The 18,103-nt window shown below is 42.1% G+C and overlaps 1 protein-coding gene across 12 annotated transcripts in view; it reads left to right on the top strand.

Annotated features, from left to right (window-relative positions):
- Window positions 1–18,103, top strand: part of TSNARE1 (t-SNARE domain containing 1) — a 688,236-nt gene that overhangs the window by 139,189 nt on the left and 530,944 nt on the right. Inside the window, exons 1-2 of one of the 12 annotated variants that reach the window (XM_043507258.1) lie at window positions 597–664; window positions 3,781–3,855. The exons of 10 other annotated variants lie outside the window; for them this stretch is intronic. The gene's annotated coding sequence lies outside the window, so the exon portion shown is untranslated. Of the gene's footprint in view, window positions 1–596; window positions 665–3,780; window positions 3,856–18,103 lie in introns of those variants that run through there. One more of the 12 variants, XM_043507267.1, reaches the window with a different exon arrangement.

Below are 18,103 nucleotides of genomic sequence, written 5' to 3' on the forward strand. Positions count from 1 at the left end.
GAGGGGAGGTGTGATGCTCTGTACCTCGGGGGAACACCCTACACCCCCATGCTCATCTTTTTAAAATGATTGTGTGGTATCCAATGCAAAGTTTGTTATGTTGCGTGTCTTTGGAAGGCTCATGATGCACTGAGCATTGTTGTTATAGTGATGTTAAAGTTATATTATAGTAAGGTTATAGGGTATAATTTCATGTATGTAGTTATGAGGCTGAAAATGTATCCTCATGGTTTTAAATAAGCCCAGGCAAAACTCTCCAAGAACAGAGAGGCATGGATCAGGGCAGGGATGGGACAGACCCATCCCAGCCTCACAGTAACAATGGATGCTGGCCTAGGCAGCAACAAAAGAATCTGCTAAACACTTGAGGGAGTCGCCCTCTTCTTTTGGTTAGTATGGGACTGCGTGAATGGGGAAACTGAGGCACGCTGCCTTGTGGCCTTAATGGCTGGACTGCGTGAGATAATGCTCACCCAACTGTGAAGGGGGGGGGGGCAAAGCCAAGAGGGAAGAAAGGACATGGTAAAAGGGAGAGACGTTTGCCATGTTCCTCCTCTCTTTTCTTCCTCCATGTACAGACATCACCACCAAGTGACTGAAGTGCTGATCAAAGGGGAGAGCCTGGCTGAAGAGCAACCACCAGCCTGTGGTGAGAAGCATCTAGGTTTGTAAGGACATTAAAAGTGTTAAGATCAGCTTAGAATGCGTTTTGCTTTTATTTCATTTGATCAAATCTGACGTGTTATGCTTTGACTTACAATCATTTAAAATATATCTTTATAGTTAATAAACCCATTTGTTTGTTTGTTCTACCTGAAGCAGTGCATTTGGTTTGAAGCATGTCAGAGATTCCCCTTGGGATAACAAGCCTGATGCATATCAATTTCTTTGTTAAATTGCCAAACTCATATAAGCTTGCAGCGTCCAGCGGGCATAACTGGACACTGCAAGACGGAGATTTCTAGGGTTGTGTCTGGGTCCGGAGATATTGGCTAATGTCATTCAGTTGTAAGTTGCTGGGAACAGCTTATATGCCAGAGGCTGTGTGTGAACAGCCGAAGAGTGGAGGTTCTTACACCAAAGCAGGGTAAGGCTGGCTCCCAGAGTCAAGGATTGGAGTGACCTAGCAGATCACCGGTCCAGATAAAACCAGAAGGGAAAGTCACACACATACACACAGTTTTTTTGTTTGCTGGTCATTTTAAATCCACACTCACTTTTGGGTCCCAAAGCTGTTCCAGTAAACAGAAACAGCAGGCATCTCAAGCTGTGACCTAGAATTTAATCTGTCATCCAAGATTTACTAACTTTCCATGCAGTTAAATTCTCCTTTTACTGCTTGTGTATAGTTCATCTAGTGCTATATTTACTACAATAGATAATATGAAAGTTCTTGTACGTGCTGACATAAAAGGAGATTTTTGTTCAGAGTTGTGTTTGCATAAAAGAAGCGCTGTGGTAGGAAAGATACAGTGACTGTTGTAAACTTCCATTATCAAAGGTTTAATGTTGTACTGAGATTAGAGGGAAAGATAGATGTGTGTAATATAATAATTCATATAGAACAACACTAATGGAAAGTAGAACACATTCTGTTTGCAGCAGGCATTCCTTTGTAAAAAGGATATTGGAAGACCAAACAACAAAAAACATCTGTTTTAATATTTAATGCAGAAGGGCAAGGATGCAATTTGTTTGTATAATTTAAACACTTCCACCTAAATAGAAGTCAGAATAGAGTGTAAACAGCTACCAGGGAGGAAAGTGGTGTTTGCTTTTTCAATTACATACTGAGAGTAAAATAACATATTTGTTGTTGGGGATTGAAATTGACTTGGATCGATGGTTTTTAAGACCAGTGCTTAGAAAGGCATCCTGAAATCAGGGGAATGAAAAATCTCACAGGCCTGATAAGAAATGGGCAGAGTTCCCTTGACATGGCTTAAGTCATCATTTTCTGCAGGGTGCACGAGATCATTAAAATAAATGGTTCCCAGTTCTAATGGTTGTGGAGATCAAATGGAAAAACATTGCAGTACTGTCTGCAGACTCAGGAAGATTGTTTCCATGCCTCTGTTGTTGCTCAGAGCTTTGCCAGGCAGCAGTGAAGATCTCATCTTTGTCAGTTTTATGCTGCTGCAGAAGGCTGTGTGCACTGCAAGCAGTAGGCAGTGGTGGTCATGAAGTGTTGTGTGTGTGTAGCATATCAGACCTTTTCTCCTCATCCTTGCAGCAGCCAGGAGACCCCGAAGGCATGTAACACTGATCCTTCTCCCTTCCAGCAGCATGTGTGTTTATGTGTGAGATGGTGGAGCTTCACATTTATCATACCTCCTAGCTGGAGACTGATATCTAAAATGGCTCCCTAAGGAGATTTCAGAGTAGCAGCTGTGTTAGTTTGTATTCACAAAAAGAAAAGGAGTACTTGTGGCACCTTAGAGACTAACAAATTTATTTGAGCATAAGCTTTCGTGAGCTACAGCTCACTTCATCGCACCCGATGAAGCGAGCTGTAGCTCATGAAAGCTTATGCTCAAATAAATTTGTTAGTCTCTAAGGTGCCACAAGTACTCATTTCCCTAAGGAGGATCCAGGTACCTGGTGCCCTGATAAAAATCCGAGTAACTTCTCCCTTCCTAACAGATGGGTGTTCTCACCAGGTTGTTGTCCCCTTGGCCTCACTATTCGAGTCTTTTGCCTTCTTCCTTTTCCACATTTGGCTCTGGCTACTAGGTATCTGGTACCTTTTTCAAGCCCTGTCTGAAAACATTTGTACTGGTCTGACCAGAATGCTTCTAGCCTTCAGGGTTAAAATAAGTATCAGACTTTTTTAAAGTCATGGCATTCTGATTGTCCTCTTGCTTCCTGCAAACATCCCCTCCCTTCTTCTTTCCCCTCCACCCCCACTTCACATTTCAGTTGCAACATGATTTTACTAGCCACTGTTTCTCAGATCCAGTGGAGTTGATTCATACATTGTTGTTCAGATACTTGGGTTACAACATTCTGGTTACTGGGAGGTGTTATGATTGTTATTGTTATTAATTATTATTTATTATTATTATTAATAATGACAAATAATATTTATTATAGTGGCCCCAACCAAGGTTAGGGCCCCATTGCGCAGATCACTGTACAAATGCAGAGTAACGATACAGTCCCTACCCTGAAGAGGATGTGATCTAAATAGACAAGACAAAAGAAAGGAGAGAAGACAAGTGACTTGCCCAAGCTAGCAGACCAGTGGCAGAGCTGGGAGAAGAACCCAGATTTCCTGAGTCCCAATCCAGTCTAGTGTCCTACCCATTAGACCACTAAGCCTCTCATAGATATTATTGTATAAATGTGCAGCAAACATTTCTAGCCCTGATGATTTGTAAGATATAAGACTTTTAAAGTTGCCCCTGGTCTCTCTCTGTCTAGCAGTGATTTTATGGCACTGGTCCAAAGTCCTGGAAGGTAGAGCAGTATAATTTTCAGTTTCTCTGCTGTGGTCATACTTCACATTGTCAGGGAGTAAGTGAAAGAAGTTTAGGTATGAAATGGCTCTGTTCTGGTGGTACCCAGGGCTGGAGATGATTTTGGTCGATCATCTAGCCTGGCCTCCTGTATCACGCAGGCCATAGGACTTCCCCAGAATAATTCCTAGAGCAGATCTTGTAGCAAAATATCCAATCCTGATTTAAAAATGGCCAATGATGGACAATCCGCCACAGCACTTGATAAATTGTTCCAATGGTTCATTACCCTCCCTATTAAAAATGTTCATGTTATTTTCAGACTGAAATTGTCTAACTGCAATTTCCAGACAGGAAAAAATAAATGAGAGAGGTACTGACAACCTCCAGCTTCCAGGTAAATGACTTGCTTAAGCGGTTGTGTAGCTTAAAGGAAAGACCTGAATGAGGAGCTCATATGACAGCAGAGTGTGGAGGGAAGGGAAGAACAGAAGGAGAAAGTCCAGGGGGGAGTGGGAGGAGGCGAGAAGGGGAGCAGAGAAGTGAAAGCTGTTTGTTGCACTGCAGTAGAAGAGTTCTGAGGTACAGTACTAACCTTAAGTCAGTGGGGTTAATATGAAATTGCATCAATTTTAAAATTATTAGGAGCAGCTAATGATGATTTATAATATTGAAACACTCATTAATCTGGAGTAGAATTTCTCCGTGCATTGGCCTTTCCCACCCAAACTCTTCAGCATAACAGCCTTGCAAACATCTCAGTCTCGCCTCTCTGGGGAGTGAATGGTTTTAAGTGGCAGCTGTTTCCTCTGCTAGGGCTTTCTGGTGGACAGCTGCTATGTGCTCATCATTGTAGCTTGCCGCACTTTGGTGTATTGTTGAGGTTATCTGCAGGTGTGTTGTCTTCTTCTGGCCGGCCCTGCTGTTTCCACCTGTTTTCCGCCTCGTTGTGGTATTGAGCTCTTTGCACGTGTGGGCTTTAAGGCTTACATTTGTTTCTTTCTGTTATGCAGGGCAGTAAAGTCAGATGCTTGTTAGCCAGCTCATAGCACAGCAGACACAGTGGTAATCTAGTAATGTATAGTGACTGGAGACACAGTGTCCGTATTGCTCGCACAGTTTGAGACAGAGTAACTAAAAGCAAGGTTCGGCACAATACCCGCAGCTCAATGAATTGCATCCCCATAGGAGCTAAAACTGCAGTTTCTGCCTTATTAATTGAAAAAAGCTGATCTGCTAGAGAAAGCGACTGGTGTTTTTATAATAGACCCTGAAATGAGCATTCATGCATCCTCCATACAATTGTAATAATGATCTTGTATTGATAGAGCAGCGTACACCCAGGGGATCCCAAAATGCTATTCAATATCTGAATTGTAAACAAATTTGCTTCACTGCGGTTGCACAGGTGTGAAAAGAGCTGTGTGTTTGTCTCTGATTGTGTATGTGTACAGAGGCAAAAAGCTATATACAGTATTAACCTGAGTGTTCCACATTTCCAAGAGGCATGTGACATGTTTGGTATTAGAGCGAATAGAGGAATGCCAATTATTTTCCCTGGGAAAATTTGAAAAATGTCATGTTTGAATTTTTTTCCATGAAGTTGATTCCCCTGCCCCCACTCCCAGATTTAAAAAACCTACATCTAAAAAAATTGCTTTTTGAAAACAGAAAACCAAAACTTTTTACCTTAACAATTTTTACAGAAAAATATGTGATTTTGGGTTTTTCAAGTAAAAACTGGAAAATGTTGCCCAAAATGAAAATTTTCCATGTATGAATTTTTTTCGTCTCCAAGCCATTTTTATTAATAATGTCTTAACAAGAGCAAGCAAACAAGCAACACCAGACAAGTGGACTAACTCTAATTGAATTCCCATCTCTTTGTTAGGGAAGAAAAATGTTAATTGTTGTTATTACAGTAGCATACAGAGACCCTCATTAGGATGAGGACCTAATTGTGCAAAGCGCTGTACAGACGTATAAAAGAGTATTGACTTTATTTGAACAAGTCGCTTCCCTTCTGTTTGCCTCGGTTTCCCCTATTCCCAACAAGTCATTGGTGTGGTCCATAATGCTGCAAAGACTTACACACATGATTAACGGTACTGCTGCAAGCAATGACATTGATTTCAGTGGGAATAATGGTAAAAACCTCCATGTAAGGGATGAAGATGTTGAAAGAGTTCTTTACAGTGCAGCTGTGCTGAGTGGGTCTGAAATTGATTGGGACAGTATGTGGAATTTTGTAACACCTTGAATAGCCTCTTTCAAATCCAGAAGAACACAACCTGCATATCTTAGGGGCATGGGAGTGGGATACTGAACCATGCCTATTTGGGGCACCCGACTTGGATGCAGAGTTTTAGGCAGTGAATGAAAGTTGTTGCCCTCTGATTGCTGAGCTTGAGGCCTGGTGGATCTGCAATTGGGAGGGGTGATTACAGCACATGTAGACATACCAGAGCTAGATCAAAGCTAGCTTGAGTAACAATAATAGTGAAATTGCAGCTGCATGGGTGTCTGCATGGGCTACCCTGTGTACATACTCGAGTGGCTGCCGTCTATGCTAACTTGGCTTAACCCCTGTTGTTACTTGAGCTAGCAAAAACAAAGCTAGCTTGGGCATGTGTATGCTGGGGTTGCCACCTTTCTAATTGCTGGTAACTGGACCCTGAGGCCCTGCCACTTCCCCGAGGCTCTTCCCCCTGCCCTGCCTCTTTTCTCGAGGCTCCTTCCCCATCTCCGCCTCATCCCCCCAGGCCCTGCTCCCTTCTCTGCCTCTTGCCCCCCAGGCCCTGCTCCCTTCTCCGCCTCTTGCCCCCCAGGCCCTGCTCCCTTCTCCGCCTCTTGCCCCCCAGGCCTGGCCCCTGTTGCTTGCTCCTTTCCTTCCCTCCCCGCATCACTCACTGGATTGTCTTAAGGAGCCTGCCTGCAGGTAGGAGGCAGCTCCAGCTGAGCAGGGGCTGGCACGGGTTAATGACCTGGTGCCTCCCCTTGCCCTGTGGTAACCGGACTTTTGGTTCCAGTGCCATTTAGCCCCGAAAACCGGACAGATGGCAACCCTAGTCTATGCATGGTGCAGTCACCTCCCCATTGCAGAGCAGACGTACCGTTAGGATTAAATTCACCCCTGTGCAGAGGGTAGGGTTGCCAGGCATCTGGTTTTTGACCAGAACGGCTGGTCAAAAAGGGACCCTGACAGCTCCGGTCAGCACTGCTGATCAGGCTGTTAAGTGTGGTTGGCGGCATAGTGGGGGTCCGGGGCTAAGGCAGGCTCCCTTCCTGCCCTAGTTCTGTGTGGCTGCCAGAAGCAGTCACCAGGTCCTTGCGGCTCCTATGCCCATGGAGGGCCAGGGAGGCTGTGTGCATTGTCCCTGCCCTGAGGGCCCACACCACAGCTCCCATTGGCCGGGAACCACGACCAATGGGAGCTGTGGAGGTGGCACCTGCAAGCACGAGCACAGTGCACAGAGCCCCTGCATGGGCAGCCAGGGAGGCTGCAAGAACCTGGCTGTCGCTTCCTGGAAGTCATGGTAAGTGCCGGCGGGATCCTGCATCCCGAACCCCCTCCTGCACTGCAACCCCTGCCGCAGCCCGGAGCCCCCTCCTGCACCCAAACTCTCTTCCAGAGACCACACCCTGGGGCCTCAGGGAAGGGGTGGGGCAGGGGTGCTCGTTTATGTGTGATTAAAAAGTTGGCATCCCTAGCAGAGGGCCAGAGCAAATCCTATGCACCACTTAAAACTTTCTTTTAAAATTCAACCAGCCTGCAGATGTGTACACCAAACAAAGCACCCTCATGATTGAAACCTTTATTGCCAGCTTTGGCTGAAAAGGTCTGGACTGAATCACTTACAGAGGCTGAATTCCCTTCTCAGTCCTGGAAAGGGGTTCCTGCCTCTGAGTTGAGTCACAATGGCAAGAGACACAGAGTGGGGGTAGCTGAAATTCCTCTGCCTTTGCTGTCCCTTGGATAAACAGTCTTCCAGCATTTTGGTTTGCAGGCCTGTTGGTGGAGCATCTCTCACCAGAGCTTCAGTTCGCTTAAAAAAACCTTTAATTTAAAAAAAATACAGACTGCATCCTGCATAGCTTTTGTTTGCACCCTCTTTCCTGCCCCCCCCCCGGACTTCTCTTATTGCATCAGGTTTGTCTCCAATTTACTTCGTAAAAGCCTGCCCTCTTGAGAGAGAAAACAGCAGGTTTGTTGTCAGATGAATGTTCAGTTCAGTCTCTAATGGATGGACAGATGCTCACAGCCAGAAATCCAGAATTAGATCTTTGTTGGCAAATGGTAAATACAAATTCCCTTTGGGACAGAAGGGGAATGGAATCTGTCATCTAAGGAACCAAGCACAGTAGAGTGCAAGTCTTGCGTTGTGAGTAAGCTTAGAAGGTGGAAGGATTCGATTTTTATCAGTGAGCGTCGGTAAATGATGAAAACAATTTTCCACTGATGAAAATTGAAATGTACAGAGAGGGAAACTTAAAAAAATATGCTTCCTGAAAACTTATTAGACACTGTCATGAAATAATTATCTGACACTGCCATATAATTTCTTGCAACTGTGAAAATTTAAATGGATAAAAATAGAAAAAAATGCTTAAAATAAATAATATTATCCACCAAAATTATTTAAAAAAATACAAATTCTGCCAAGCCTAATTATGAGGGATCGTAGACTAAAGAAGGCTCTGTTTTGTAAACTCGATCTTAACCTATGAAGCAATTTGATGCGACAGGGATACCTCTTGCCTAGTTTCTGCCTGATTGTAGCACCTTGTATCAGAAAATCTCATAGTGCTTTACAAATATTAAAGAATTATTAAATCAGCTGAAGAAATCTGACAAGCCCCTTTGAGAGGGGGAGAGAGAGAGAGAGTGAGAGAGAGGGAAGTATTACTATCTCTATTTTATAGATAAATGGAGGCCTAAGGAAGTTGGAACTTACCCACAGTCCCACAGGAAGTCTATGGTGGAGCTTCTCTGAACTAGCCTGTAAACCACAGGGCAGTCTTTCCTCTTCATAGTTTCTTACGCCTCGATCATGCAGTGAGTGGTGTGCAGGTGAGACTCCTGTATTTATGTTCAGTTCATTACAGGATTGGGGCCTTCGAAATGACAGCCTTTTCTTCTGCAATGTAAGGCAATAACATATCCTTCCTTATGTTGATATCCAAAAAAAAATCTGAATGTGTGTGAAAGGATGCTGTCAGCTTAGGTTAGGCTCAATTTCTTTTAAAGTTACAAAATCTGAATATGTATAAATAAAACAATAACAGAAAAACACAAACCCCCTCCCTCACTTTTTTCCTTGGGCGCTTGTGGACGAGGGAAAACCCACAAACACAATAGTATTGTGCTAGTGCGGCAGATCTAGGGAATGAGACAGACAGACAATAGCAAAGCTGAAAAAGGTTAGGCTAGTTTCAATGTCCATGCTAAGTGAAATGCAAAATATAAATTTCTGAAAAGCTGCAACATCAATTATATGCTTAAAATTCTTTTAGTTTTCATCCTCTAGGGTAGGGGTGGGTGACACAGGAAAGGAGATGCACAAATATGGAGTTGAAATAAAGAATGCATAAGGCGTTTTTAGTGGGGAGTAAAAGGAAAAATTAAGAGCATCTTTATGAGGTCTCCTATTTCCCCCCCCAAATGGGCACATAGCCAGGGAAGGATAATCGGATAAGGAAAACGGTGGCCCCATAAACTGCAGAAGGATAGATTTTTGTTTAAGATCCATTTGTTTTTTTCTGTGTGCAACAAACTTTACACAATTTGTGATCAAAATTTGAATCCTTAGCAGCAAAGCACAGACTTTGAACTATCACTGAGCTTAAAGGAGGTAAATTAGCTGGCAGGAGTAGTGTAGGCTATTATACTTTATATGGACTAGCCATTAGCAGATGGCTTCCAGTGCCGAGGAGGCGAGTGGGAAGCGAGTAGGTCGAAGGGTTGGGAAATACAGCCCTCAGGGGTTGTGGGATAACATCGGAGGACTATCAAAACCTGAGCTCCGTAACCCTTCAGCTATATCCAGGCTGCAAAGTAGGTGGGTTAGAGCCCACTTTATAGCAAAACCCAAGTTCTAACCTATACCCGTAGCTTGGCAAGCAGACCTGGGTTCAAAACCCCTATACATCCAGGTTTTTAAGGGTTTTTTGTGTGTGGACAGAAGCGAGTTTGGGCTAAAAGCTGGGTAAGAGCCTGGGTAAACTCTTCCGTGAAGACATACTGGGACCCAGGAACCTGTTGGTGCCAACTAGCAAGGGGCACAGAGACAGTGCATAAGGGGTCACAGGACTCTTCTGAGTCTGATATTCACCAAAAGACCATCATGGGAGATCTCAGATAAAAGGTGGTGCCATCAGTATTGTGGCAAAACATGTATGGAGGTTGTGTAAGGAGTTATGTATATACATTGCAAATGTGTTCTGAAAGTGTGTGGCCAGGGACTTGTCACCAGCTAAGGTGAAAAACAGGTTTTCTGTCAGACAGGACATGTTTATCTAGCTGGCTGTTTACATATAAATTAAGTATTGTATAATTCACAGTGGGTCTCCTCTCACCAGTCTGGACTTAATGCTAGTAAAGATTTGTAAAAATTTCACAGAGAGAGAAGTAACAGGAAAAGCAAACAGCAAAGTGTGTGTGGGGGGGCTAGCTATGTTGAGGTTCACCTCAAAGATTTGTTCTAGTATATTTAGGGAACAGAAAAGACACCCTGTCATCCTTTACCGAGGAAGTGAACAGGCAGTGAGTTTACTTCATGAAAGAAGGGTCTCAACCAGGTTTTAATGAAAACACTGGAGAGAACTTTGGGTGAAACAAGCTTCTTTAGGCAAGAGGTTAACCTGTGAGTTAAGTTTAGTCTCTAGCAAGCATGTTATGATTTTGTTTTATATGTAACCATTTGTCTCCAGTATCCTTCCTCACTATTATTTGAATCTCTGCGCTTTGATAACACAATTATTTTTGCTTTCACTATAAATATATCTAAGAGCTGTGGTGTTAAGCAAGGTGATGGTCCTGAGTGAATCTTACAAGCTGGCGTGTACTGTTGCTTTGAGTACAGCAGGCCTGGTAATTCTGACAGTGTCCAATGGATAAGGGGTTGCACACGGCAGGGAACGCTGGGAGGACTCGAGGCTTGGTTTGTGCCTTTCACTAGACTGTACAGAGAGAACAAAGCCTGTGGAGGCCTGGAAGGCAGAGCTTTTGCTGCTAGAGGCTGGTGGTTTCAGGGAGCTGATCCACAGCAGGCATGGATAAGACTGCTTCACGCTAAGGCAGAGTTGTGAGGCACCTCGCCACATCTGGGTACCCCTGGGGAGCATCACACATACCTTAACAGAGGATGTAACACACACTTTATAAGTGTATTACACATGGAAGTCTGAAAACTCTTATTTTCTTCAGGCCTCGCATTGCCTTGTCCAACACAGAGACATGGTGGAGGGTTTGTTGTTCGATCTTAAAAGCTTAACTCAATTTTAAACAAGATATAGGCACAAAAATCAAATTAAAAAGAAAGATACCAAGATAGGAAAGATACCAAACTAAGAAGCCACTGATAATGAATGGAACGTGAGAAATGATATTAAAGGAGATATTAAGTTATAGGATTCCTAATGTTTAAAAGCTATTCCATCTTGTCACGCTTGAAAACCACTCTTAAATTGTTCAATCAAGAAGTGAATAAATTCAGTGGTCTATAATATGAAGCTGTGCAGTCACCCTTCTGATCTTGAAAGCTTATTTTAATGTTGAAGGTTAATACATACCGGTGATTGCCATTATATATTGCATATAAGATGTACTTGGCCACAGTAAAATAACATAGGTGGTAATTGGCAAGTTTTTTAATGGTGGTCACTGCATTTGAGAGTTTTCTGTTGATAAACGTTTGCATACTCAGCTATATTTTCTGATTATAGCATGTCATCTAATAATTTTACAAACTGGTTTTAGTTGGGTTATTAGTTAGTTGGTACCAAAATAATTGGTTCATGGAGACCTTGAAACAAGGTGTGAATAAAATGCGTTGCCTGTTAGCCAACCAGCAAGAGTCATTAATGGATAGACCAGCTTTGTGCATCTTGAGCTCACCATGACGTATTGCAAATGAGTAAGTGAGGCTTGGAGGTAGACACAGGTCCAACCGCAACATGAACATTCCTATAAGTGACATTTCATTCTGCCAATGATCACACACTTACATTACCTGCTACCATAGCCTCTTCCTTTCTGGCACAAGCCCATATCCACACGCCAGCTTCTTCAGATGAAATCCTCAACCTCTACTGTTTTGTCCAGATGTTGTGTGCATGTAGAATCATAGACTTTAAGGTCAGAAGGGACCATACATAGGTGAGAGGTTTATCGCAGGAGTGGGTGGGTGAGATTCTGTGGCCTGTGTTGTGCAGGCGGTCAGACTAGATGATCAGAATGGTCTCTTCTGCCCTTAAGAGTCTCCTCTGACCTTCTGCACAATGCAGGCCACAAAATCTCACCCACCCACTCCTGTAACAAACCCCTAACCTACGTCTGAGCTATTGAAGTCCTCAAATCGTGGTTTAAAGACTCCAAGGTGCAGAGAATCCTCCAACAAGTGACCCGTGCCCCACGCTGCAGGGGAAGGCGAAAAACCTCCAGGGCCTCTTCCAATCTGCCCTGGAGGAAAATTCCTTCCCGACCCCAAATATGGCGATCAGCTGAACCCTGAGCATGTGGGCAACACTCACCAGCCAGACACCCAGGAAAGAATTCTCTGCAGTAACTCAGATCCCACCCTATCTAACATCCCATCACAGGCCATTGGACATATTTACTGCTAATAGTCAAAGATCAAATTAATTGCCATATATCGGTGTTTGCCATATAAATTAGATTTTTCCTTTACAGTGGCCATTTTAAGCTTGTCCTTCCGCTATTCCAGGAGTTCCATCCACAGTGGCTGGGGGAATGGGTGGGACACAGCTACCTCGAAAGGCAGAGGGTATTGAAGCTGGCAGAGTCACTGAGAGCTGCTGCAGTGCTTTTGGGACTGTGCCGTTAGGGAAGGCATGAGGCACTGCTGAATGTAGCTTTTGAACCCTGGGTGGCTACTACTCCTCTGGTCCTCCTCAGAGAGTGGTTCAGGCCTGTGCTCTTGCTTCCTCCAGGAGCTGCACAGAGCACTGAATGATTTCGTGCCTTGTTAGCATTAGCACAACGTTCCATGGAATTCAGTTTCCTGATTTAGGTCCATGATTTAGGTCTAAGTTGCTTCATAGAAAGCAAGGCCTTGACTCTAAGGAAGATCATAAAGGATGAGATCCTTGATGGTTGAGTAGGCTGCTCCTCCATCTAAAGTCCTTTACAGTTGCACGGGGAATAGGATGCAATTCTAAAACGGAGGGAAGGGAGACAGTGTATGGTATAATGGGAGAATGAGTAACTCTGTCTTTCCATGTTTAGCCAGTAGAGACATCTATGTCATTCTTCAATCATTGTACTACTTGTGTCGCAATAAATTCCTTGAGAACTGAAATATGAGATAAATCCACCCTGCCCATATACTCATGGAGGAGTGTTTTTCCGATACCTTTAAATACGACTGATGGTCGTAGAAACTTGCTGAGAGACATTTCTGAAAGGGTGAAGGGAAAGGAAGGGGCAACGTACTAATTGTAAATTAACTGTGGTCTCTAATAGCTCTGACCAGAGAACATCCAATGGAGTCCACTTAGTTACTGCATCTTTTATTTTGCTTTTAAGAAGCATAATGCTAAATTGATCAGTTGAGTCACAGTCAGATAAAAATTGAATACTTAATGTGTTATAAACTCCCTTCTCACAGGGTGATGGGCTGTGAAGCGGAATCAAATAGGATGGAAAGCTTCAGTTTTTGTCCTGTTAACCCAGTAACCTGAGATATTACAGCAGGCCTGTTTGAGAGAGTTAAATTATTATTATTGGAATTACTGTAATGCCTGGAGACCCCAACAGAGAAACACATAGCAAGAGACAATCTTTGCCTTGAACAGCTTACAATGTAACGATGCAGGCCCAACAAAATGTGGGAGGGGGGCACAGAGAAATGAATGGACTTGCCGACATTCACAAACAGGAAGTTTGTGGAGGATCCACAAATTGAACTCGCCTTTCTTGAGTTCCACTGTCTTTACTGCAGGACTGTCTGGATAAATCCATATATATCAGTCACTAAATAGCGGTAGATGCAGGTTCTACAAGTAAGGGGCTGGGTTCTGACAGTGTTACTGATGTTAAGCAGCATCTTTCTACATGAGTCCCACTGGAACTACTGGGATTACTTGCAGAATAAGGTACTACTCAGGGTGAGTTGGAATGGCAGAATCAGGACCAAAACTAACAAATGAAATGAAAAACAACACCTCTGCCTGGTCTATCTGTGAACAGAGGCTGAATGAGATCAGACTCCACCGATCAAGAGTCTGGCAAAAGTAACTTCATATAAGAAAGTAATTGACAAATCTTTGGCTAACCCCAAACCAATGAAAAACATGGATGTTATAATCCTATTACATATTGTCACATATGTTTTGTCCCCTAAAGACAGCACGGCTACATAAATGGTCTGTTCATTCTCTGCGTGAGTGACATTAGACATCTTGAGTTTATCTGAACAAAATCTATTTTAATTGAAAATTCTTGCCCCTGGAAGCTAGGTGAGGAATAATTTGGGGACTAAATAAAGTGGGGGAGTAGCAACTGAACTATGTTTCAAAAGTATTTTGGAATCAATGTTGATCAGTGAGAGTGTCCTATAATAATTTCAAATACAAGGTTATCTGTAAGATTTTTCCAGCAAATTGCATTGCTTCTTTGGGGCAGGGAACAGGTAGAATCTTTGGCTTCCATCTCCTCAAAAAGAAGCATAAGTTTTGGCGACAGAAGAAATGTAAATATTTTATAGAATTCAGCAGGGAATCCATCTGGACCAGCATTCTTTTTTTAGCCTTCACTTCTCTTATGGCTTAATTTTATCCACAGAGAACAGCAATCTTAAAACTTTTTGAATTGACTTTGAAAATGTGTTTTGAAACAACCCCTCACAATAATGGAATAGAAGCATGTATTTATTTTAGACCTATTTAAAATGGGCCTATCCATCCCCTTTGTAGCTTGTACATACTTTGTTTTACAATAAAAGCATTTACTTACAGCACCTGTGATATAGACAATACCCCGCAGAATCTAATTGATGTAACTGTTTATAATACTCAGATTAAGTAGCAGCAATATTCTTTTTTTCCTCATGAGTATTTAATAATTATGGGCCAAATTGTGCTGCCTTTGTTTACACAGAGCACACCTTATTCCTTGAGCGGTCTCATGGAAGTAAAGGAAACTATACAAGGAATAAAGTAGAACTTAACATGATGAGTATGTATATCCCAGTTTAGCCCCAGGCTCTTTAAAATTCATGGAATATTTTGGTTTAATTGCTTAATTTTATGTTTGGAGTTACGCTAATTAAACTCTGCTTCAATTCCAATGTTTTATTTCATTTCATTTCATGGCCTATGACTTGGGCATCATATATATTGTTTTGAAGGATCCCCTGCCTGATAACAGTCTCTCTCATTGTTGCTTTTGTGGCTTCTTTTATGTCTGGAAAAGGAGATTTGGGTTCAGATTTGAAAGAAAACAAACAAAAAATTCTATATTTAATTTAAAGGTAGTGTTTTCCATCTTCCCATAGTAGATTTCTCTTTAAGGGTTTTCCAAGTAAAATTAGACATGATCTGATGAGACAATATTCTCTATAGTGAGGGTTTAGAAAAAGAGTCCTTCTCTTTGGGATTAACTAGCCATCCTAGATCATCCAGACTTGACTTTCTAATCAGTGATTTTAAAGCGTTATGAGCCTTGGGAGGTATATAATGTGCTATGGATCTGTACTCCTAGACACTCTCAGTGACTGCAGTCATTTCCACAATGTAAGTGAAAGAGCAACAGATGGTAATACTTCTACTGAAAAGCTTGCTGCCTGGATGAATGTTTTGTTTCTCTTCTTGGATGGGGAGAATAATTCATCTGAAGCTGAGATCTTGCCATTGTTTGAGTTCCAGAATCAGAATAGGATATGTCTCTTGAATCAGTTCAATCAATCAGATTCAAAAGTGGTTTGCATCATTTATGAGCATGTTTGCTTGGCATTCTAGTCTATCTACGGTACCCATCCCCATCTTGGAACTCCCGATTGGTTCGGGTAATTTTCCCTCCTCTGAATATATTTTACTTCCTCAGAAAATGGAATATTTCCTTATTCTTCCATTGGCTGTATTAGCCTTTGAGCATTACCCGAGAGTATTTATTATCCGAGGCAGTTGTAGTCTGAGAGTAAATTCATAGACTGTAAGGCCAGAAGGGACTACCATGATCATGTACTCTGACCACCAGAACATGCAGATTGAAGCTGGATTGAAAGTATATCTTTTAGAAAGATGTCTAATCTCATTTTAAATGACTGCAAGTCTACTACCCTCTTGGTAAACTGTTTAATTGCCCTCGCGGCTAGGAAATTGCATCTTACTGCAAGGCTGAATTTGTCTAACGTCAGTTTCCAGCCGTTAGATCTCGATATGCCTTTGTCAGCATGGTTGAACGGCTCTCCACCATTGCATCTCTTTTTCATGTGTAAGTACCTGTACACAGCGATCAAGTCACCTCTCAGTCTTCTCTATTTCCAGCTATTAAATCAGCAATCCAAATGCATTTAACTAGGAACCATCATAGGCTAATCATAGGCCCGTCACATGGTAGTAGTAGAGCAAGAACCATGACTGCACCTAAGGAGGATGCAGGACTCTGGCTACACAGGGAGACGATTTCATATGAATAACACTCTACATCTATCATCTAAGGATCTCAAAGCACTTCCTACTGAATTCTTACAACACCCCTTAAGGTGGTTGTTTGTATCCTCATGTAAATGATGAGTAAACCGAGGCATGGCGAGGTAATGACTTTCAGCTCGGAATTCTCAGCACTCATGAAAATGAGACCCCGGGGTCTTAAAGTTAGGCTCCTCAATTGGAATCTATATAATAAGTGGTAGCTTTCATTGTCTTTTAATGAGAGCTGCTGGAGGCTCTTTGCTTCTGAAAGCCAGGCTACGTATATAGGAGCCTAAATGTGGGTTGAGGAGATAAGCGGTAGGCTCCCGTTTTTGAGAATTTCGGTCTGTGTGTTTAAAGCTAAAACAAGAGGTCACATTTGAAAATCCCATTGTGCGAGGCACTGTTGAGTAAGAGACTGTCCCTGGCTTGAAGAGCTTGCAGTCTAAATAGACAAGACAGAGAAAAGGTAGGAGGGGGAAGAGTACAGAGAGTGTAAGTGACTAATGTCACATGGTAGGGAAGTGGCAGAACAATGATTATAACTCCGACTCTGATGCACTGTCCACTAGTTCAAGCTGCCTATGTGCATATATGGTGGCTATTATCTTGGCGGAGTTTCTACAGCTTAAGCTAAAGAGTCAGGCTCAGAAGCTGGGACTGGGACAGACTCACTTTTTCTGTGGATCAGGCAAAGAGAGGGACACGTAATACACATTAACCACTGGGTGGCTCTCTACATGAGCTATCATCTGTGCCAGGAATTCTCTCTCTCATTTGTGGTCCTACAGAGGAGGGAAAATTACCAGAACCACGAGGGAGCTCCAATATATGGGGATGGGTACTGTAGAGAGACTAGAATGCAAAGCAAACATGCTCATAAATGATGCAAACCACTCTTGAATCTGATTGATTGTCTGATTTATTCTTGTGTCTCCCCTTCCCTTCCCTTCCGTTCACCAATGCCTATTTTTTTTGTCAAATTTCCTTTATTCACCATTACGTTTTCTGCTGTTTTGCTTACTGTACATGCTATTTCACGCTTTTCATTTCATTCTTGAGTTTTCAGTTTCATTTTCCAATAAAAACACTTTTCTTCAGTACAGCTTGTAGCTGTAATTTTCCTGAATTTTTTTTTCTGCTTCTATAGATCTGGACGTCTTCATATATATATATATATATATATATATATATATATATATATATATATATATATATATATATATATATTTGGTAATATAACAAAAGAGAAGGGTGCAATAAGATATTTGAATTACAAGTGTTTTGGAGCATATCCTAATTCCATTACAGAGTTTTCTTCATTGCTATTTATTCATTCATTGTAAAATGACATTTTTGTAAAGGTTTGAAAAAAACTGTCAAACAAACAAATCATGTTTAAAAGTGCAGAATGGGAGGAAAAATATCCTATCAGATCTGAAATCCTGCCCTATATGTCGTATTAATTCACTAGAACAAACAAGACTAAACCAAAGAATAATAATAAATCAGGGCCTCTTAGATTAAATGAGCTGGATATAGAATAACATTTAGCATTTATATTTCTTTAATGTATGTATTTTTGTTAGAATTATACCAGAAAAAGAGAAAGAAAGAAAGAAAACGCTAAAAATCCCATCTGTCGAAGGGACTAGGCACCCTGGCCATAAATAACAAAAATGAATCAAATAAAACAGCCAGCGGAACACAACACACCTCTTTCCACCTCCATTTGATTCTTCTCAGAGCCCATAGCACTGTATGCTTTCATA

The sequence above is a fragment of the Dermochelys coriacea genome, chromosome 2 (assembly GCF_009764565.3).
Source record: "Dermochelys coriacea isolate rDerCor1 chromosome 2, rDerCor1.pri.v4, whole genome shotgun sequence".
NCBI classification, from domain to species: Eukaryota; Metazoa; Chordata; order Testudines; family Dermochelyidae; genus Dermochelys; species Dermochelys coriacea.